The sequence below is a fragment of the Neophocaena asiaeorientalis genome, unplaced genomic scaffold, assembly GCF_003031525.2.
Source record: "Neophocaena asiaeorientalis asiaeorientalis breed wild unplaced genomic scaffold, Neophocaena_asiaeorientalis_V1.1 scaffold489, whole genome shotgun sequence".
Taxonomy (NCBI): domain Eukaryota; kingdom Metazoa; phylum Chordata; class Mammalia; order Artiodactyla; family Phocoenidae; genus Neophocaena; species Neophocaena asiaeorientalis.
The window spans coordinates 450,759-469,733 of NW_020174791.1; positions in this window are offsets into that span (position 1 = coordinate 450,759).

Sequence of the window (18,975 nt, forward strand, 5' to 3'; positions counted from 1 at the left end):
TGAATGACCCTTTTTCCAGGTGAGGTCACATATAACTGAGGCACTGGGGGTTAGGACTTCAACATATGACTATTTGAGGGACAGAATTCAACCCATCACAACAGGTAAGTCATTCTGTCACCCCTTGGGCCAGCCAGCTTTACCCCAGGAAGCAAACCCTAAAATTCTAATTTCATCTCTAATGTTTTAGATCCAATGACATGACTCTTGTTGGCTGCTGCCTGAGGGAGAAACACAAGTTCATTCTCTTTTTAAAAATGTTTTCTGGGAAAGGGGCTGTGTGAGGTCTTGGGAGCCCAACAGTGAATAGGACAAGCAGGATTCTTGCTGTCGTGGAGTTTACCATCTGGAGGAGACAGACAGACAGAGGAAGAGTTAAACAGAAAAGCAAGATAATTACATGTTGTGTATGAACGAAAGAAACACAGAGGTGGGAAACAGAGAATGACTTGGTGGGGAGGGGGCTGCTTTAGCCAGGGCTGAGGGGGAAGGGGTGCAATGCCAGGGCAGCGATGAGGTGACCAGAGGAAAACCATCCCGGATGAGGAAGCATCCCTAGGAGGCAGATTGTCCCTGGGTCTGAGGACTTGGGGACAGGATGGAGCAATTAGATCCCAAGAAAGAGGAGAAGGAGACCAGGAGGATAGGCTGGGCTAGGGCCATTGGCACACAGCCTGGAGTCCCGAGTTTCAAAGTAACTCTCAGAGTGGATCACAGCCTGTGAAGCTGGGGGGCACTGAGACATGGCCTCTTCCATACACTGGGGAGGATGGGACCATGCGGGAAATGCCTTGGTGGGAAGGACACCACAGGTGATGTGCATGGCGGGCTGGTCCAGCCATCGGTTAGCTTTCATCTTCTCCCTCACCTCCACTCTCTTCCCACTTTCCAACATGCCTCATAGGGAAAGAAAGAACCCCCAGAATGCCCTCCTGTGAGCAGAGCCCCTAATCCACATGGGGCTTGTTCTTTCCCGGGGACCCTAAACTGTCCCCATGGCCTCTGGGAAATAAGCCAAGGGGGTTGGGCAGTGCACACTGACTCACTGGGTCCTGGGAGGAAACCTCTAAGAACGCACCTGCTGAGCGTCCACCTAGACCAGGAGCAGGCGGGCTGGAACCCCGAGAAACAGGGAAAGAAGATGACAGGGTCCTGGGGCTCCTTGTGGGAAGGAGGTGCACAGCTGGGGTCGGGGAGTCCAAGTTTTTAAGTGTGAGCCCAGGACCTTGGGAGAAACACACCTTATGGTGCTGGGGGAGGAGAGGGATTTGGTGAAAATTTGGAAAAATCTGAGGGTCAAACAGTACAGGATTGGTCAGGGGCAGGGGTCTGTGGTCCAGTGGGCACTGCCAACACCCCCTTCCTGCTCCTGAGCTCCATGGGGAGGAGCTGGAGCTGCATTTCCTAGACCCCCTTCTTGCATAGTCCTGGGTTAGGTCTGCCCAGGAAAGGCATTAGGTCGAGGGAAGAGGGAACACTGCCCCCAGCAGAGCAGAGGGCAAGTGTGAGGGTCCACCCAACCTTCTGCCCTTTCCTCCTCAGCTTCACCAATAGCCATGACGGTCCCAATCTCCTGCATTTAATCCTTCCTGTGGAAGTATCTGGGGTGGCTTCCGTGTTCCCCACCCAACCTGGGCTGATGTGGCTGAGACATAGCACCCACTCCACAGAAAATGAGGAAACCTTTAAAAATAAAGCTGCTGGAGACATATAGCTGGAACATGTTTACACATAATATTAAGTGAAAAATATCATGAAATTCTGTCTACGTTATGATTTCAAGTAAGTTAACATGAAGCTACTGGGAGTGAAAAAAAAGAGGGAAATATATCAAAAGGTCAATGATGGGATGATTGTTAATATTTGTTTTCCATGCTGTAACCTACTATTCTGTGTTTTGAAAAGTTTATTTTGTACACAATTAAAGCTTAAGTAATGGAAAAACAAAAACAAAAACAAAAACAAAAACCCTTGTGAAACAAAAGAATTGAAAGCAAACCTGCAATGGAGGCTCTTATTTTGACCATGTGCTTCTCACTCCCGATCCAGCCAGAATTTTCTGCCTTGAAAATAAGTAGGCGAGACAGGGAAGTAAAGATGCTGCGAGCATATCTGCCCAAAGAAGGAGGAGTCTGAGCTACCCCAGCCAAGAAGACAGGCACACTGCGGGGTGCAGCTTCCCCGGGATACTTTTTTGAGGTTTCCCATATGGTGCTTGATATTTTGGGGAAGTGTGTGAGAGGAGAGAGTGGCCAAGAAACCAAAACGGCAAGGTGACAAGGAAGACGGGGAAGATGAGACCCCAAATAAGGAGAAAAAGAGAAGTAACACCAATTCTGGGTTGTTTGGTTGTTTCCTGGGCCTCCATCATGGCACCCACTTTTTGATCCAGGGAATCAAGGGCCGGGTTTAGGCAGAGAGGCCTGGTGTTGGAGGTGGGTAAGTCTGAGTCTAGAAGGACCTTCAGAGGCGGGGCACGTCCAGTGTTCCATGCGTGCAAGGTGAGCCAGGACTCCTGCAGAGGTGGGGCATGGAGACCGCACTGCACACACCTGGGAAGTCCTGGCCTCACAGATGCGGTCGCTCTGAGCAGCGCCCCCGACAGTGGGCTGCACAGGGTCTGTGGTTTGCCACGTGAGGGTCCTGGGCCTCCCTCACACTCAGTATCCTAATCAGGATTTGCAGGTAGTTCTCTGCTGCAGGGACCGTGGAGCTGTGTGCTCTCTCCTCCCCAGCGTTGAGTGGGCCGTGGGATGGAGCCACCTCCTCTGAATGTAAGCAAAAGCGAGCTCTGGTTATTTGCCCCCAAAAGCCAATAAAGAGGCAAGGTTGGTGGAAAGGAAAGTTTGCTTTATTTTGGACTCTTGCAACCTGGGGTGGGGGGAGGGGGCAGACTCCTGTCCCAAGGCCGACTCCCTCCACACTGACAACCAGGGGGCAAGAGCTTTTATGGGCAGGGGGAGGGGCTACATGTAGAAACAGCCCAGTCAGCTCTGACGGTCATCTTGAAATTGGTCCTGTGGTCGTCTGATCAGCGTCATCTTGATTGTTTTAAGCACAGTGAGTATTTAGTTCCAGGGTCGGTCTGTTCCCATTTCTCTGAGGCCAGTTCTCAGAATTGTGGCAGCTTATGTCATGGCTACAGCCTGGTCATCACATAGTTAACTTCTTCCACCTGGTGGGGGTTTTAGTACCTGTGAAACAGCTCACAGGATACGGCTCAGAATAAGATGTATAGCCCTTGAGGGGGAACTAAAGGTCCTTGACTTTGCCTACTGACTAAACTATTATTGCTTTGTCCCATTTGATTGTTTTCCTTTGCTCCTGTATGTTCTCACTTCTCTGATTAAACTTATTCTTTGACTGAAGTTTTCCCACAGACAAAACGCAGGTGGAGGACATGGTGGGGGAAGTTCCATAGGGTCCTGCTCTGTTTCAAGAGGACAACGTACACAGGTCCCCTCACATTCCCCATGGCCGTGGAGCTGGTTCTTACCCATCAGGCTTGAGCGGGGACTCTGTCACTTCCAGGGCCCAGTGTTCCTGCCACCCCTCTGTTCTTCCTCAGGCTGAGGGCCCTTGAGGATGCTGGAGCCGCAGACAGAAGGAGCTTGGGTCTGCCAGTCACCTTGCAGGGAGGGCTCTCTACTTGATGGGACACAGCTTTGAACTTTCAAATGCAGGAGAAAGAAACTGCTCCATGAAACCCACCTCCACATTTTAGGGCCGTGTTGCCACAGCCTCATTACCAACTAGGGAAGCTTTTCGAATCCTCTCCTGCTTTCTGGACAAAATTGACAAGACTTCCAGGGGCTGGGTTCCCAAGGGCATCTACAGCTGTGGAGGGATGCACGTGACAAAGAGTGGGCATTATTTCAAACTCTCCTCCAGAACTATCTCCGAAGGTACAACCATTTCAGATTCAGAAGCTGACCTTGGAGAATTTGCCCTGTGAGCAGACACAAGAGACATTTATCCGAATGTACCCCATCCTTGGGGCACACGTGATTCCTTGGGACAGATGCACATGCAACATACATGTGGGTGATGCATCGAGCAATGGGAGATTCTGAGGAGACTGAAGTGCCACACTGGGGGCCCTTCCCTGACGAGGAGAGAACCATAGTGCTGCCGTAAGTACTAAGATGGTTGAATGAAAGGGAGCCTGTTGGCTGGGGAGCTGGTCACTGTGAAGGCTGTGGGCAACAACGGGGGTCAGGCTAGTAGTGGGGGACTGGGTACATGACAGCAGGCCTGCAGGACACTGTGCTGAGGGCTCACCCAGAACTCTGACCTGGGCTGATGACATGGGCCAGGCCAGGTCCCCCAAAGGCCGTGAAGAGAGGCGACAGATGGGTTGCACTGTGGGCTCCCTCAGCCCTCTTGGGCCTGGCTTTTGAGAGGAGACGGGGCAGCAGGAATTTGGGGGGGGGCTCGTGGCAGGCAGCTCACTCGGGGTGACTCTAAGGGTGAAGGGTTGCTTCTCACCAAGCAGCCCATGAAATGTTTCATCCGGAATCTTAGCTGCATGTCCTGATGTCACTGCAGGCTCTGCCCTCTCTCCAACACTGGCCCACGGGCTGGTTTCTCCCTCCTCTCTTCCTGGCCAATCCCGTTCACTTCTCCTGGGAAACCTGTTCCAGGACTCACATCCCTGGAGACGGGGGTGATGCGTGCAGACGAGGAGGGGAGCACAGGGTCGGGGGGCAGCTGTCCCCACCCCAGGGCCTCTAAGGAAACTGGCAGACGTTTGCTGGGGTCCCTGCAGCTGGGGAGACCGTGGCCATGGCGGGGCAGCAAAGGGCAGTCGGGGTAAAATATTGCCAAAGGGAGCCAGGAGGTGCCATTTCAAGCCCAGGTTTAGTCACAAACATTCTGTACGCCACGTCATCCATCTGGGCCGTGGTCCCCTTTGGTAGGAAAGGCTGTTTCAGCTCTGCAGGGCACGACGGGGGCAGCAGGTGTTGGGGGCAGGGCGCGGAGGCGGTGGTTCATGGTCCGAGTCCCTGCTCCTTCTAGCCCTGGTCGTGATAACTTGACAGAGGCCGGCTGGCGAAGCCAAGAATCATGGGTTTACAGATGACAGCTGTTTTAAGCCTCTCTACATCTTGGGGTGGTTTGACTTGAATTGAGTGATTCGACCACTCTGAGCCTCAGTTTCCTCTTTGATAAGACAGGGAATAGACACAGTAGCTGCCTGTAAAGATCACCATGGGGGTGAAGCGAGATCGGGGTGATGAGTGCTTAACTTGACCCCGGAAAGCATGAGAGGTTCACTGCAAAGGCCACTACTGTTCTATAAGGCAGAGCACAGGCACAGCTGCCGATGATTCCGAAGTGCTCGTCTTTGTTTCTGAGTGAACTCAAGCATCGAACGGAGAGTCCTGGCCAATGTGCGGATGGGATGTGAGGTGGGGGTGGTGTGGCCTCCAGACAAACTCTATTCCTCGTCCTCCATCTTGCCCGACACGGAAAGGGAAGGACTAGTGAGCAGGGATGTCATAGCAACGTGGGTCTGACCTTAGGCCAAGGGCAACCCCACCTGGGACTCTGTTCTTGCTGAAAGAACAGAGTCCCAGGTGGGACTCCGGGGCACCAGCCATCAGCGATAAGGGTGTTCCCTGCATATCCCAGCCCCTCTTCGTAGCCTGCTAGCAACCTTTCGCCTGTGATGCACCCATACTGTGCATCCTCCCGGAAGGTGCAAAGACCAGGAGGGCGTGAGAGGCAGACATGGGCTTGCTGTGCACCTGCAGAAGATACCCAGGTGTTGGAAACATATTTTCCAGAGCTCCTGTCAAGTCTTGGCTTCCAGATCCCTCCCCCTGTCTCCTGCTTAGCCCTGCCAGACCCATCCTCAGAGTTGGGAACATCCACAGAGCACCAGCATGGCCGACTTTGGGGGGAAGATGGAGCGTTGGGAGGATGTTTGAAGACAGGCTGGGCTGCAGGGAGAGATTGGTCAGGGCAGCTTGGCGGTTCCCCCTTGGTGCTGAAGAGAAGTTCATTTTGTGAGCCAGAAACATGGGAGGGAGGGGACAAAAGGGAGGCCAGTCACCATGGAGAGGGGTAGAAGGATGGCAAAGCAAAGCAGAGAGGGAGGAGTGCTGGGCAAAGAGAGGCCAGGGGAGCCCAGGGACAGCACAGGCAGAGCCGGTGCCTGGGGTCACAAGAGCGCCTGGCCTCTGTTGGATAACGTGGGCCTCGTGTCTAACTGGTCGGCATATGCTTCCCCTCGTGGATGGTTTTGACTCTGGCCTGTGAGTCAAAGCCTGGCCTTCTGCCTCTGAGCATGGGCTGGGCTGCAGCTGCAGTGAACGTCCTCATATGTGCACATGCACACATGCCTGGGTTTGCACACAGAGGTGCTCCTACAAATGTCTTGCGAGGACATCCTTTCCTTTTAAATCAATTGAATTCAGGATCTTGAAGAGGTATCTGCTCTCCTATGTTCATTGCGAAGCTGTTCACAACATCTAAGGGATGGAAAAAACCTGTGTCCATCGACGGGTGAACAGGTGAGGATGTGATATATACATGCAATGGGATATTATTTAACCTTATAAAAGGAAGGAAATCCTGCCATTGGCAACAACATGGGTTATCCCGGAGGACATTGTCCTGAGTGAAATAAACTAGTCACTGAAGGACAGACACTGCAGGACCCCTCTTATATGTGGAATCTAAAATAGACTCAGAGCATCAGAAGGTCAAATGGCTGGGAGCAGGCGATGGGATGATGTTTTACAAAGGGTGTCATGTTTCAATTACACAAGATGGATAAGTTTTGGAGACCTGTACAACTCACACTTACAGTTAACAACACTGTACAGTACACTTAAGTTTTTTTTTTTTTTTTGTGGTACGCGGGCCTCTCACTGTTGTGGCCTCTCCCGTTGCGGAGCACAGGCTCCGGACGCGCAGGCTCAGCGGCCATGGCTCACGGACCCAGCCGCTCCGCGGCATGTGGGATCTTCCCGGACCGGGGCACGAACTCGCGTCCCCTGCATCGGCAGGCGGACTCTCAACCACTGCGCCACCAGGGGAGCCCTTAAATTTTTTTTTGAGAGGGTAGACTTTGTGCTGTGTTCTTACTAGGATAAAAAAAGGTTGGATCATAAAGTTAATTTTTAAAAAGTATCTCTAGGATTTTGTAATGGTAGTATTGGAAAGCTTTGCAAATTTTAATTTCCTTGTGATGTTTAAATCATTCTAGATCAGTAGTCACTTTTGTGCACACACACACATGCATGAACCTGCTCATTTTCATCTGGCCTCTACTCCATATTGTAGGATTAATTCTTGTAGTATTAATACTACACTATTAATACTTGGTAACTTATCCACTTCCAGCCTCTCTGGGGGCCTTCCCCAGTTCAAGAAGTACCATAAGTTATAACACAAACTATGTTATGAAGTTTAGCCTTCATGTTTAGCCAACAGAAGCCACCGAACTCACGATGCTACCCTGCCCTCCTTCGGGTGGTCCCCGAAGATGCATGACTGGGCAGTTTCTTCACTAGCGAGGTGTGTGTTTTCTCCCACGCCATGCTGGTTTCATCCAGACCAAATGGCCAAGCCCTGTGTGAGCACGGCCTCTTTCTCCTTTCCTAAATAATTGTGGAGCCAGAGAAGGTTGAGTCCACAGGTGCAAGAAGCCACGTGCCAATCCGTGGTCCTTGCTTGATCCGCTCTTCCCTGAAGCTGGTGTCAGTTTCCAAACCCATCCTTTGATGACTCATGTCACTTTGGAAATGAAACATGCTAAATATGATGTAGGTGCCTCGTGAAACCTGGAAGTGATACAGAGTGTTTTGTGTTGCCGTACTTAAATGGATTAGGTGTGGAGGTTTGACGTCTTCTAAAGGCGGTCGCAGGGAAGGGCAGGCAGGTGAGACTGATGTGATGAAGACCAGGAAGTGGCCAGCAGAGGAGCCTCCTGGGCTCTGGTGGCCGTGATGTGGAGAGCAGATTTACTGTCCTGACTGCTTTAGAGACCACACACTGGGCCCTAACTTGGGACATTTCACATCCAGCTGGCTTGAAATGAGCTGGATGGGGGTGGGGGATACATAGGCAGCCCTACAGAGAGTGGTACCTCAAGGTAAGTGGTCCAAATGGTCCATCTACAGGACCCTCCTTTGCTCAGAACCACCCAGTGGCTTTCTCCCAGTCCTGGGTTAGAACCAAAATTCCTTAACACCTCCTCTTGACCCAGACTGCTCTCCATCTTGTCCCTAGCCCCTACTCCTTCTGGGGAGATCCTGCACCTTCTCCATTGAAGGCTACACAGTCAGACCAATCTCCCTCACCCGAGGTAGGTTTGGGGTCACACGTTACAGCTCTTCCCTGCAGAACCCCAATTGCGACAGTTTTGCGATGGCTTTCAAACAATTATTTTGGAAATCTGTTTGACTTGATACCGCTGTGGGGAAAAGAACAATTTATCATTCATTCATTCACTGGATTAATAGTAACTGAGCTTCACCTCTGCTGACAGGTGTTGGGTGACAGGCAGGATGGGGCAAGGTGGGGGGATACTCAAGGGAACAGGTACGTCAGCCATCTCAGAAGCCTGGGGGCTGGCCTGGCACAGCACTGAGGTCAGGGAGGCTCTCTGTCCTGTCTATTTTGGATCCTGTCACACAGTGGGCACCACGACTGATGCCCAGGGGAAGGGCAGAGGGTGTCCAGCTGCAGCCGGACCCGGCACCCCCTCAAGACCCCTCCCCTGTGACCTGTGGTGGCTTCGATGCTCCCAGCCCCCTTTGCCCCTCTCCCCTTGCAGTGTCCACGCTCACGCCTGGCAGAGACCCTTTGCCGAGACACTGACGGGGGTGGGGAAGGATGCTGAGCTCTGGGGTTCATTTGAATTGCTGTGACCGGTTCATTCTCTGGCGGTTCCCTCAGATTAGGTGCCGATTGGCCACGCCTGCAGGTGTGAATGTTGGGCAATTGTAGCAAGAGAATTTCTCTTGCTGTTCAGCTGCACAAAGGCAGGATGGCCTGAGATGGAGTCTCGAACGGTCTGGAGGGCTGCAGCAGACAGAAGCTGGGTGCTCTTCCCCCACTGCTTGGTCCCTCACCATGTGCAGGAGGAGTCATGACTTTGGCTGTGCACTGTCTCCTGCGCTGGGTCACTGGCCCTTGAGAGCAGGGGCCTCATGCTGTCTGTGCTCACATTGCCAGCCCCTGGCACAGGGCACAGAGCACAGCCTGTCCAGAGATTGCCAAATGCAGGAGTGAGTGATTTCTGGAACCACGAAGCTGCCCCTACATGGGAGGTAGCTGCTGGGTTTCCCAGCTTCCCGTGAGGGGAATGTGGTGCTAGGGCATTTCCTGGCACCTGCTTAGGGGCCTCGTTGGGTGCCTCCTACCAGAAGCTTCCATGCCAGGGCACAGAAGGGGCAGTGGCCTCTGCCCCACCCAGCTTGCGGTCCGAGACCTGAGTTCCCAGAGGTGAGGCAGGATGAATGGCTCCTGGTGAGGTGCTTGCATCATTGAAGCTGTTCAGCCGAGACCCCCAACCTGGGCTGATTCCCTCAGGGCTTGGCGTTGCTGAGAGGTTTACCTAGCTTCGCTTGTCTTTTGGGGACGCACTTGGGGAAGTTTCCAGTGGCCATTTCTGAATTACCACCATTGAGCTATTGTTCTAGGTTCACCCCTTTCCTTCCTTTTCCACTGTGTCAAGTTCATTATCAAATTCAGAGAAACCAACCCAGGAGAATCCTGGATGCACCTCTGAGCAAGTTAATTCCTATCTCAGGGTGTGATTGTTCTCACAGAGGGAAGTAAAGGTGATGGTCAATTAGATAATCGAGTGGAGCGGTGGTTCCCAACCTGGGGAGCCCACGACTGGGGACGTTTGGCTACGTCTGGAGACATTTTTGGTTGTCACAGCTGCTGGGAGTGGGAGGAAGTACCAGCATCTAGTGGGTGGAGGTGGGGATGCTGCTAAACATCGTCCAGTGCACAGGACAGCCCCCCACAATGAAGAATGATTGGGTCAGAATGTCAGTAGTGCCGAGGTTGAGAAGCTGGGGTAGAGTGTTTGGTAAGCCCTGTGGTGGCTGTTAGGTACCCTTGGGGAGGTTGTCATCACTACTATTGTCTGGAGGGAGCACAATAGGCAGTCAGAGCACGCCTGCATCCTAACCTCACCTCCTCTGTGGTCCCGCTGTGGGACCCGGCACAATCACATCTCCTCTCTGTAGGTTTCCTCTCTCCTGGTTTAGAATGACAGCACCCTGGGTACCACACCTCGTTAGAAGGCTCAACTGAGTTGCTGGAGATAACGGACAGTTTGGCAAAGTTTGAAGCACTTTATAAACACCGGGTAGTATTTATCCATCCTCTCCACAAAGCAGAAGAAAAGTCTCCCAGCTTGGAACTCCACCTTTCCTCATCAAAGACAATTCCCAGCAGAAATGATATCGCCTGTGTGTGCGCACTTCTGATGAATCCTCACATACAGCCTGCGAGTTGTGTACATGGGGCTGGGATGGGTGAAGGGCTCTGATAAGCGGGGTCTGCATGATGCTTCCTCCTGGGCTGCTTCATTACCCCACCATTGTTTTCCTACCGAAGGTTCACCATCTGCACATCAATTGTGTTCTAATTCTTTTCGCTTTGAAAACTTTCCTTTATCTCATTAGAGGCTTCTTATTTCCTGGGAGCAGGCTACCTCTAAGATGCTTTATTGTTTCTGAGATTGTTTTTGTGTTCCTGGGAAACTCGGATTTGAGGAAGGACAGGAAGAGATGGTGACCACCGAGGCGCAGGAATGTGGAGGCCTGGAGGCCACATGGGGGGGGGTTGGTCACATGGGTGCAGGCACTAGAGCTCAGTGTGCAGCTGGCTGGTGGGGCCTCGGGGAGGGAGGACAGGCAGGTGGAACCTAGGTTGGAGTTTTGCAGGCAGGGTCTGATGGACGCTCAAGGGAGTGGAGTTCTGGTGGAAAGAAGTGGAAGATCCATGGATTCAGGCTAACCTGAGTAGAAATGAAGACAGAGGACCAGTTGGGGGACAACCGAAGGAGCTGGGTCTAGAGGTCAGAGTGAGGTTGTTGAGATGAGAACTAAGGGAGTGAAAGAATGGGGTTGGGGAAGGAGGAGGCTGTAGCCAGAGAGCAGACGTTTGTCATCACCAAAAGGGCCCCCCCAACTCAAGGTCTGGGTGAGATCCTTGGAAGGGGTGACCGAGGTGGGGTGGGGTCCCTGGAAAGAGAGTGATTGAGGCAGACCGGGGTCCTTGGGGGAACCAGGACTGGAGGGGGGTCCTTGGGGGAGGTGACCAAAGTGCAGTGGGGTCTCTGGGGGTGTGACTGAGGTGGGATGGAGTCCTTCGGGGGTGACCTGGGTGGAGGAGTTAGAGGGGTGGGGAGTCTCTGGGTGAGGGGTGACTGTGGTGAGAGTGTGGACCCTCTCAGCTTCCCAGGAGCCTCAGGGCGTGGAACAGAGGTGGGTCTGGGGGCTTTGGAAACCAGAGGAGGGGGTCTTCCTTTGGAAGAACTGACCGCTCCCTGGGGAGAGCGCAGATCCGAGGCGCCCAGGGCATGCTGGCTGTGGGGGCAGCGCTACCATGGACAGAGCTCTCTGTAGCTCATGGGGCAGAGGTACCTGTCGCAGCAGAGGCTCTGATGCCTGGAGACGTGACGGGCACAGTGGTAACAGCTGACAGCCCTGCGTTCATGAGGACAGGAAGCAGGTGTGCCCCGTGGGCCAAGCCTGATCCGGGGGACAGCAGAGGACACTACCTACTCAGGCCTGACCAGCTGTGGGCTGTGACACAATGTGCCCTCTGCTAAGAAAGGGGAGCTGCATCAGCTGCCAGATGACACCCCTGCTGCTGATGTATGGGCATCTCCACCCTAGCCACCTCCTCCTTGGCCTCCAACCTCCATCTCCCAGCTCATCTCAGCAGACCCATCTCGTGCATTAAGGTGTGTGGGCTACGCTTTAGGCAGCATGCAAGGGAGAGCTCCCACGGGTGATGGAAGTCAGGCTGGTTCCGGGTAGACAGAGGGTGAGTCAGGATGAATCTGGACATTGCTGCCCTCAGCTTCTCCATGAGTGTTCTTTCAAAGCCCAGTGTGGTCATGGCCTCCTCTGTCTCCCCATTTCCCAGTCTCCACCCTCTGCATTGGAGATCAAGGAGGCAGGGCCCCGAGAGGATGGTTTGGGGCTGAGAAGCAAGGCTCAGAGTCAGATGGACAAGAGCTGGAGGCATCTTGGCTCCTCCTCCTGGATGAACGGGTGTGGAACAGAACCAAACACCTACAAGGTTCTCACGGCCTCAGACCTGACCCCTGAGCATCCTCTGTGCCTCCCAGGGACACCAGCCCTGGAGATGAATGTGTCCCTGCAGCACAGTCTCCCTTGAGGGCCGTGAGCTCTTTGGTGGTGGTCATATCCTGGGCTTAGCAACAGCTTGGGGTCTCGCCCAGTTCCTGGCACAGAGTAGCCTCAGTTCATGAACTGCATCACTGTCCAGGGAGACTTCCTCTTTTCTGCACTGTCAACCTTTCCAGAAAATTCTATCAACATGACTTGTGCTTTCATGTCATTCCTCTACTCATGTCCATACTTCTTTATATGGGGAGGGGCTTTCTTTTGGACACTCAGGGAGGGTCTCCGTCCACTGTTAGAGGATAAATAAACAGGGATCAGAAAACCCATGTGTGACACAGGTAGCCACTTGTCATGGATGGAACTGCTTCCCCCGTGATTCATTGGTTGAAGCCCTAACCCCCAGTGTGACCTCTTGTAGGGAAGTAACTAGGATTAAATAGGTCATAAGGGTGGGGCCCTAATCCAATAGGACTGGTGTTCTTATAAGAAGGGGAAGAGACAACAGGGGGCTCTCTCTTTCTCTAGGTGCAAAGAGAAGGGGCCGAGTAGGCACATAGCCAGAAGGCAGCCATCTGCAAGCCAGGAAGAGAGGCCTCCCCAGTAATCAACCTGATGGTGCCTTGATCTTGGACTTCCAGACTCTGGAATTTAGACAAAAGATACCTGTGTTTAAGCCCCCCAGGCTGTGATATCTTGTTAAGGCAGCCTGAGCTCATTCTCTGCCCCAGCTGGAGAAGGTGACAGTCCACTGGAGCTCTCATCGTCACTGCTCTCGTAGTCACGGGACCTCATCGGGTTTTGTCTGGACTCTTTCGGCAGCTTCGATAGAGCACAAGCTTGTGGCTCCTTCCTTGGGCCCCTTGGACAGGGGTGAGCCAGGCAGGATGGGTGGAGTTCACTTCTGCTCTCTGACAGCTTTGCAGAGCAGCCCTGAGGGATGGAAGTGGTGCCAGGGGCTGGGAGAGAAGGTTGATGGGCCCCCTGGCTGTGCTCTGGCCACAGGCAGCCAGCTTGTGTTTCCCTCAGTAGTTTATTCTGATTTTGGTGTCTCCATCGACCACAGGTAGCTGTGAGCCCAGAGGCTCTGCGTACGCACTGCCGAGCAGCTGAGCTCGTCTGGGGCTTACCTGCTGGATGGTATTGGTCTCACTTCACCTGTCATCTGGGCTCTTTGCTGTTCAGGAAATGGCATGTTCTGGAGTTTCCGCAAGGCCTGGGCAGGCCCCCAGAGGCCATGGTGTGCTCTGGAGGATGGGTACTTGTTCTGTTTCACACATCCCTAATTAACAAATATTTATGAGTGCCTTCTAGGTACCCAGGTCCTACTCCAGATGTAGGATACATTGGTAAACCAGCCAGAGAACATCTGTGCCCATTAACTTCTGTTTTAGTTGTGGGGCGGGGTGGGGGGGAGTAGTTCAGAAAATAAACAACTAGAAAAACATCTGGTGGTGACAGCTATTTTGAAGAAGATAAAACAGGTTACTGTGATGGTGGGGGTGGTAGAGAACAGGGAGGCCTCTCTGAAGAGGGGAGAACTGAATGAAGGAAGAAGTAATCAGGTGAGGGTTGGGGGAGAGCCCTCCAGGCAGAGGGGAGACTGGTGCAAAGGCCCTGGGGTGGGAATGAGCAGGCTGTTTTGGAGGAGCCCAAAGGAGGCTTGTGTGGCTCCAGTGCAGTGAGTGAGGGGGAGAGGAGAAAATAGGGTCAAGAGAGAGTCAGGGGTCAACACTGGGGGCCCCGAGGGCTGGCTGTTAGGAGGTTCAGGCTGGCTGTTAGGAGCCTTACCTTTTCGAAGGCTCGCTGGGCTGCTGCAGGGTGGGCTCCGAGGCCAAAGGTGGACACCGAGCCCATCCTTCTCCCCGTCCCGCCACAGGCTGGTCCAGGCTGGGGTGTCTCTCCAGGCATCTCTCCCTGACTCCTCCCCAGACTCCTACCTGTCTCCCTGCTCCCTCTCTTACCTCCCTAGGGTCTAGTTTTAACTTAGCAGCCAGGTACCACCCCTCACTCCTCAACTCAAAACCCTCCGGTGTTTCCATCTCATTCAGAGAAAAGCCAACGTCTTTCCAGTCCTTGCAGGACAGAAGTGATCTGTGTCCCCCAACCTGCATGATCCCCCCAGCTCTTTCCCCCTTTTCCCTCCTGGCCGGCATGGCACACGTGTGTTGTTGCTGGTCTCCCAGCTCCCGGGTCAGGGTCCAGGGCAGGGGCTTCTGTTTGGTTTGCTGCTGCCCCCCTCCCCGTTTATAGACTGTTCCCAGCCCACAGCGGGGGCTCAGTCAACATCGTGGGATGGACCAGTGGGCCTCTGCTGGGAGCTGTTGTCAGAGTCCTGACTGGGGATGGTGGCTTGTGTGTGTGGAGGGTAGCAGAGCAATCCAGAAGGACTCCAAGACCCGCCCGCAGGCCTTGCTGGCTTATCAGCCATGGGGGCTGCCGAGGGGAAAAGATTCCTCCAGGAGGGCCCCCGGGCTTTTTGCTTGAGCTGATGAGTGCCTGTGAGTGGATGTACCATGGTGCACGTGAAAGGGATGGGGCAGGACCCGTGGGGCAGGCAGGGACTCCAGGGTTCTGCTCGGCCCGGGGAGGTTAAAAACTTCATAATCGGTGTTGAGTTGCTGTGGAGAGAGACAGCTACACGTATCTCTGAGGCTCAGGAGGGGCATTTAGGCTGGAGTAACAGTTGGGGTGGGGGGGCCAGGGGCCCCAGGTGTGCTGTTTGGATCAGGGCCCAGTGGGATCACAAGGAAAGAATGTGTGATCAAGCCAGGAAGGGCCTTTGGGACTGAGCCCGGAGTGCTTCAGCATTTAGACAAAGTAGCAAGCAAGGAAAGAGTGTGTCAGACCAACGTCCCCATATGTTACATGTGATTCTGCTCTGAGGCCTGTCTGATTCTAGCCAACTGCCCCAGGATCCACCCTGCAGCCCGCAGCTCTGGGAATGACAGGGAGATAAAGTGGACGTGCTACATGGGTGTCGCTCCACCCTGCTGGACAGTGGATGCCGCTGTCCGCGCCCCAGAGGCACACACGTGGCTGGTTATGCTGTCCTCTCTCACGCACGGCCAGGATGCCTGGACCACAAAGGGAGGTGTGGAAGCCAGGTTACCACCTTCTGAAGATCAAATAACAACTCAGATGTGTGTCCTGGGGTTTGCAGCCCTTCTTCCCTCCTGGCTCTCTCCAGCGAGCTCTCCTGTGTCTGAGCCATGCCAGGGGCATTCTGCTCAGTGCCAGCCAGGGGCGACTTCCCAGAGGCAAGGCCAGGGCAGCCGCAGCCTTTCTCCCAGGGAATGCGCGATCAGCTTGCCCCACTTGCTGCTGTCTTTCAATTTTCTTCTTGTGAACTGCTATTTTCACTGTGATTCCTCCCCAATCCTTCTGACCTAATTCCAGTTTACTTGCTGGATTTTCTTGTTTCCTCTTGAGTCTGACTCTGATACATGAGGGTGTTTTATCACCAGGCGATTTTAATCTTCATACAGAGACTTCTTGTGGTTTCCCATTTTCTGTGTTTCCTTTGAGTTTCAGCCAGCAAGTACATAATGCCCGTGAAAGACGCCTGGATTCCAGGGGCTGTTTGTTGAATTATTCAAGGTGCTTTTTTATGAGTCCCTTTGTGTGGGTCCACGTGGCTACTTGCCAGAGGTGTGGAAGGGTGAGGGCCTACTGTGTGTCGAGTAGAGATGAGCTGGAGGGGAGAAGTTCACTGTCAGTGAGGCCAGAGAACACTCCTAGTCTAGTATAGATGCAAATACCATGGTCCAGCAGGTCAACAGGATGTTGTGAGGGAAGACTCTCAACCAGAGCATAGGTAGCAGCAAGCTCACGGGGATGCGGAATTCTCAGTGCTGTTGGATTTGGGGTTTGGGTCATTCATTTAGCCAACAAATATGTGCTGGGCGTTGTTTTCTATGCAGAGAATACAAGGAGGGAGACACTCATCCATCCATGTACCATCCACCCCTTCATCCATATATTCATCCATTCACCCATCCACCCACCCATCCATCCACCTTCTATTTGTCCATACATCCACCATTTATTCATCCACCCATTCACCATCTGTCCATCCATCCATCCAACCACCCCCAATCGGCCCACTCAATCATCTACCATTCACCCATCTACCATCCATCCATCTATCCATCCACCAATCCACCATCCAAGTATGATTCATCCATTCATTTATCCACTCATCCATCCATCCACCAACCATCCAGCCATCCATCCACCATCCATCCATCTGTCTGTTCATACATACACAATTTGTTCATCCATCCATCCACCATCTGTCCATCCATCCACAACCCATCCACTTGCCCATCCATCCATCCATCCATCTATCCACTCACCCACACATCCATCAATCTATCCATGAATACTTATGTGCTAAGCATTCTTTCAGATACCAGGGTTTTAGCAGTAAGAAAAAATCCCTCTCTACCCTCCTTGAGTTTCAATCTTGGTGGGCAAGACAGATGAGGTTAACTTATAAGAGGACAGAGGCTGGAGTTCAAAGGACATGAGGCCTCCCCAAAATAACCAAGATAATGTTAGGCTGTAATAACAGCTGTGAAAAGTCAAACAGAGTGATGGTACAGAGGCAGCTGAGGGGATAAGAGACCTGTTCTCTCAAAAAATGGGCCACCTAGAGCCTGAGCCAGTAGGTGACTCAGTCATTACCTCCACCCAGAAGTGAAAGGTGTCTTCAGATGGGAATGCAGGACAGGACTGGCCACAACCTACCCCTCGAGTGAGAACCAGGGCCAGATCTTTGAGACTCAGCAGCGTTGCCTGTCACTCACAAGCAGGGGGCTGACCACCTGGTGTTTTCAGTCCATCAGGACACAGGCTGAATGAATAACACCGCTGGCCGGCAGTGGGCCAGCCTGAGGGGCGGGACTAAGCCAGGCTCCCTTTTCCCTTCTGTGGCTGCACAAATCAATAAAGGATTAGACTTGGCTCTTGTCACTGCCCCTGATTGATCTCGGAATTTCAAAGGATGTTAATTTTAAGACAGGAGCATTTGGGAACATTTCATTATATCCCATTAGGACACTGAAAGCATCGAGTATTTTAATCTGGGGTACTGAATTATTTAGGGTCCAGCATAGACAAGCCTAATGAAATATGTTTCCTCCTTTTTTGGGGGTTCCATATCTGGCTATGAAAATTAATCATTAACAGAGAGAGAGAGAGAGAGAGAGAGAGAGAGAGAGAGAGAGAGAGAAAGAGAGAGAGAGGGAGAGAATGCCGTTATACTAGGGCCATTAAAGTGTTCTATGCTGATGATCTATAAAAGGAAAAACACTGATCAGACTCCACTAGGCACACTGGAACTTTCAGAATAGCATTAATTTTAATGATCTGTTCCCAAATCACTGAGCTATTAAAATAAAACTTCAAGTTTGGGGGGAGAAAGGGAAATGTATTCTAAACTATTGCTAATGAGTGGGAAATATTTAAATCAGGCTAAACTGACCTTAAAATTTTGTCTAATACTCTCATTGGACACAGATTATTTTATATTTGTTTCAGGTTGTCCCCAGTTTGACCAAACCTCTGTCCTCCTGGCTAGTGTCACAAGTCTCCTTGTAACCGGACTCTTTGTCTTTACTTCTATTCACAGGTCTTTAGCAAGCAGAACCTTGGACCCAGAAGCGGGGCACATCTTAGGTTTTACAGGCATTTAAAGGCCAATTCATTGAATGGGTCGATTATGGCCAGAGCAGAGGGTTCATGAAGCAATGGCTGAGCACACGGTCAGAGAGACGTGGGAGGCACCAGCTCAGTCACAAGGATGAGACATTGCTTCTCTTTCTCCCAGAGGCCTTCAGCTGTGTGGTGAGATCTGTCAGTGGGGGTGGATGCGTGTGGGTGTGGAAAACGGTCTGGTTAGTCCTGTCATGGTGGCTTTCAAGGAGCAGAGGGTTGATGGCTGGAATCACTAGACTGTAACTAAATGGGTGAAACATCATTTCCAGGATGGAGGAATTGGACTTTGGAGAGGCTTTCATCCCTCTGGTCAGTGTCAGAGTGAGCACAGCCATTATCCGCTGGTGGTGAGGGGGGGGGGGGGGGGGGGGGGAGGGGGGGGGGAAGGGGAGGGGAGCCTGGAACATCAAAGTCTGTTGGATATCCATCACCAGCCAGCTGTGTGACTTGGGGCAGGTGTCTTTGCCTCTCTGAACCTTCCTTAGTTTCAACTCTCTCCTCATCCTACAGGACTGAGCATAAATCCTACCTCCTTAGGGGATGCTTCTGGGACCACCAACCTGCACAGGGGTAGGGGTGGACATTCATCCAATTTTTCTCTTTGGTACTACCCCCTGTGCTTCTTTCATAATACTTAGGAGTACCTGAAATCATTGTTCATTACTTAGTTTTCTTCTTCCCCACTTGAATGCAAATTCCATGTGAACAAGGATTTTGTAGTTTTTGCAAATGATCGGATCTTCAGTGTCTATAACATTACTGGGCACATAGTAGGCACCTAGTGAATATCGTTGGAATGAATGAAGGTGTGTGAATGGACAGAAATGCACCCTCTCGCTCACTCACTAGGGTAACATGGAAAGCATCTCTATACGGCAGGAGGAGGATGTCCGAATCTTCCTGGAAA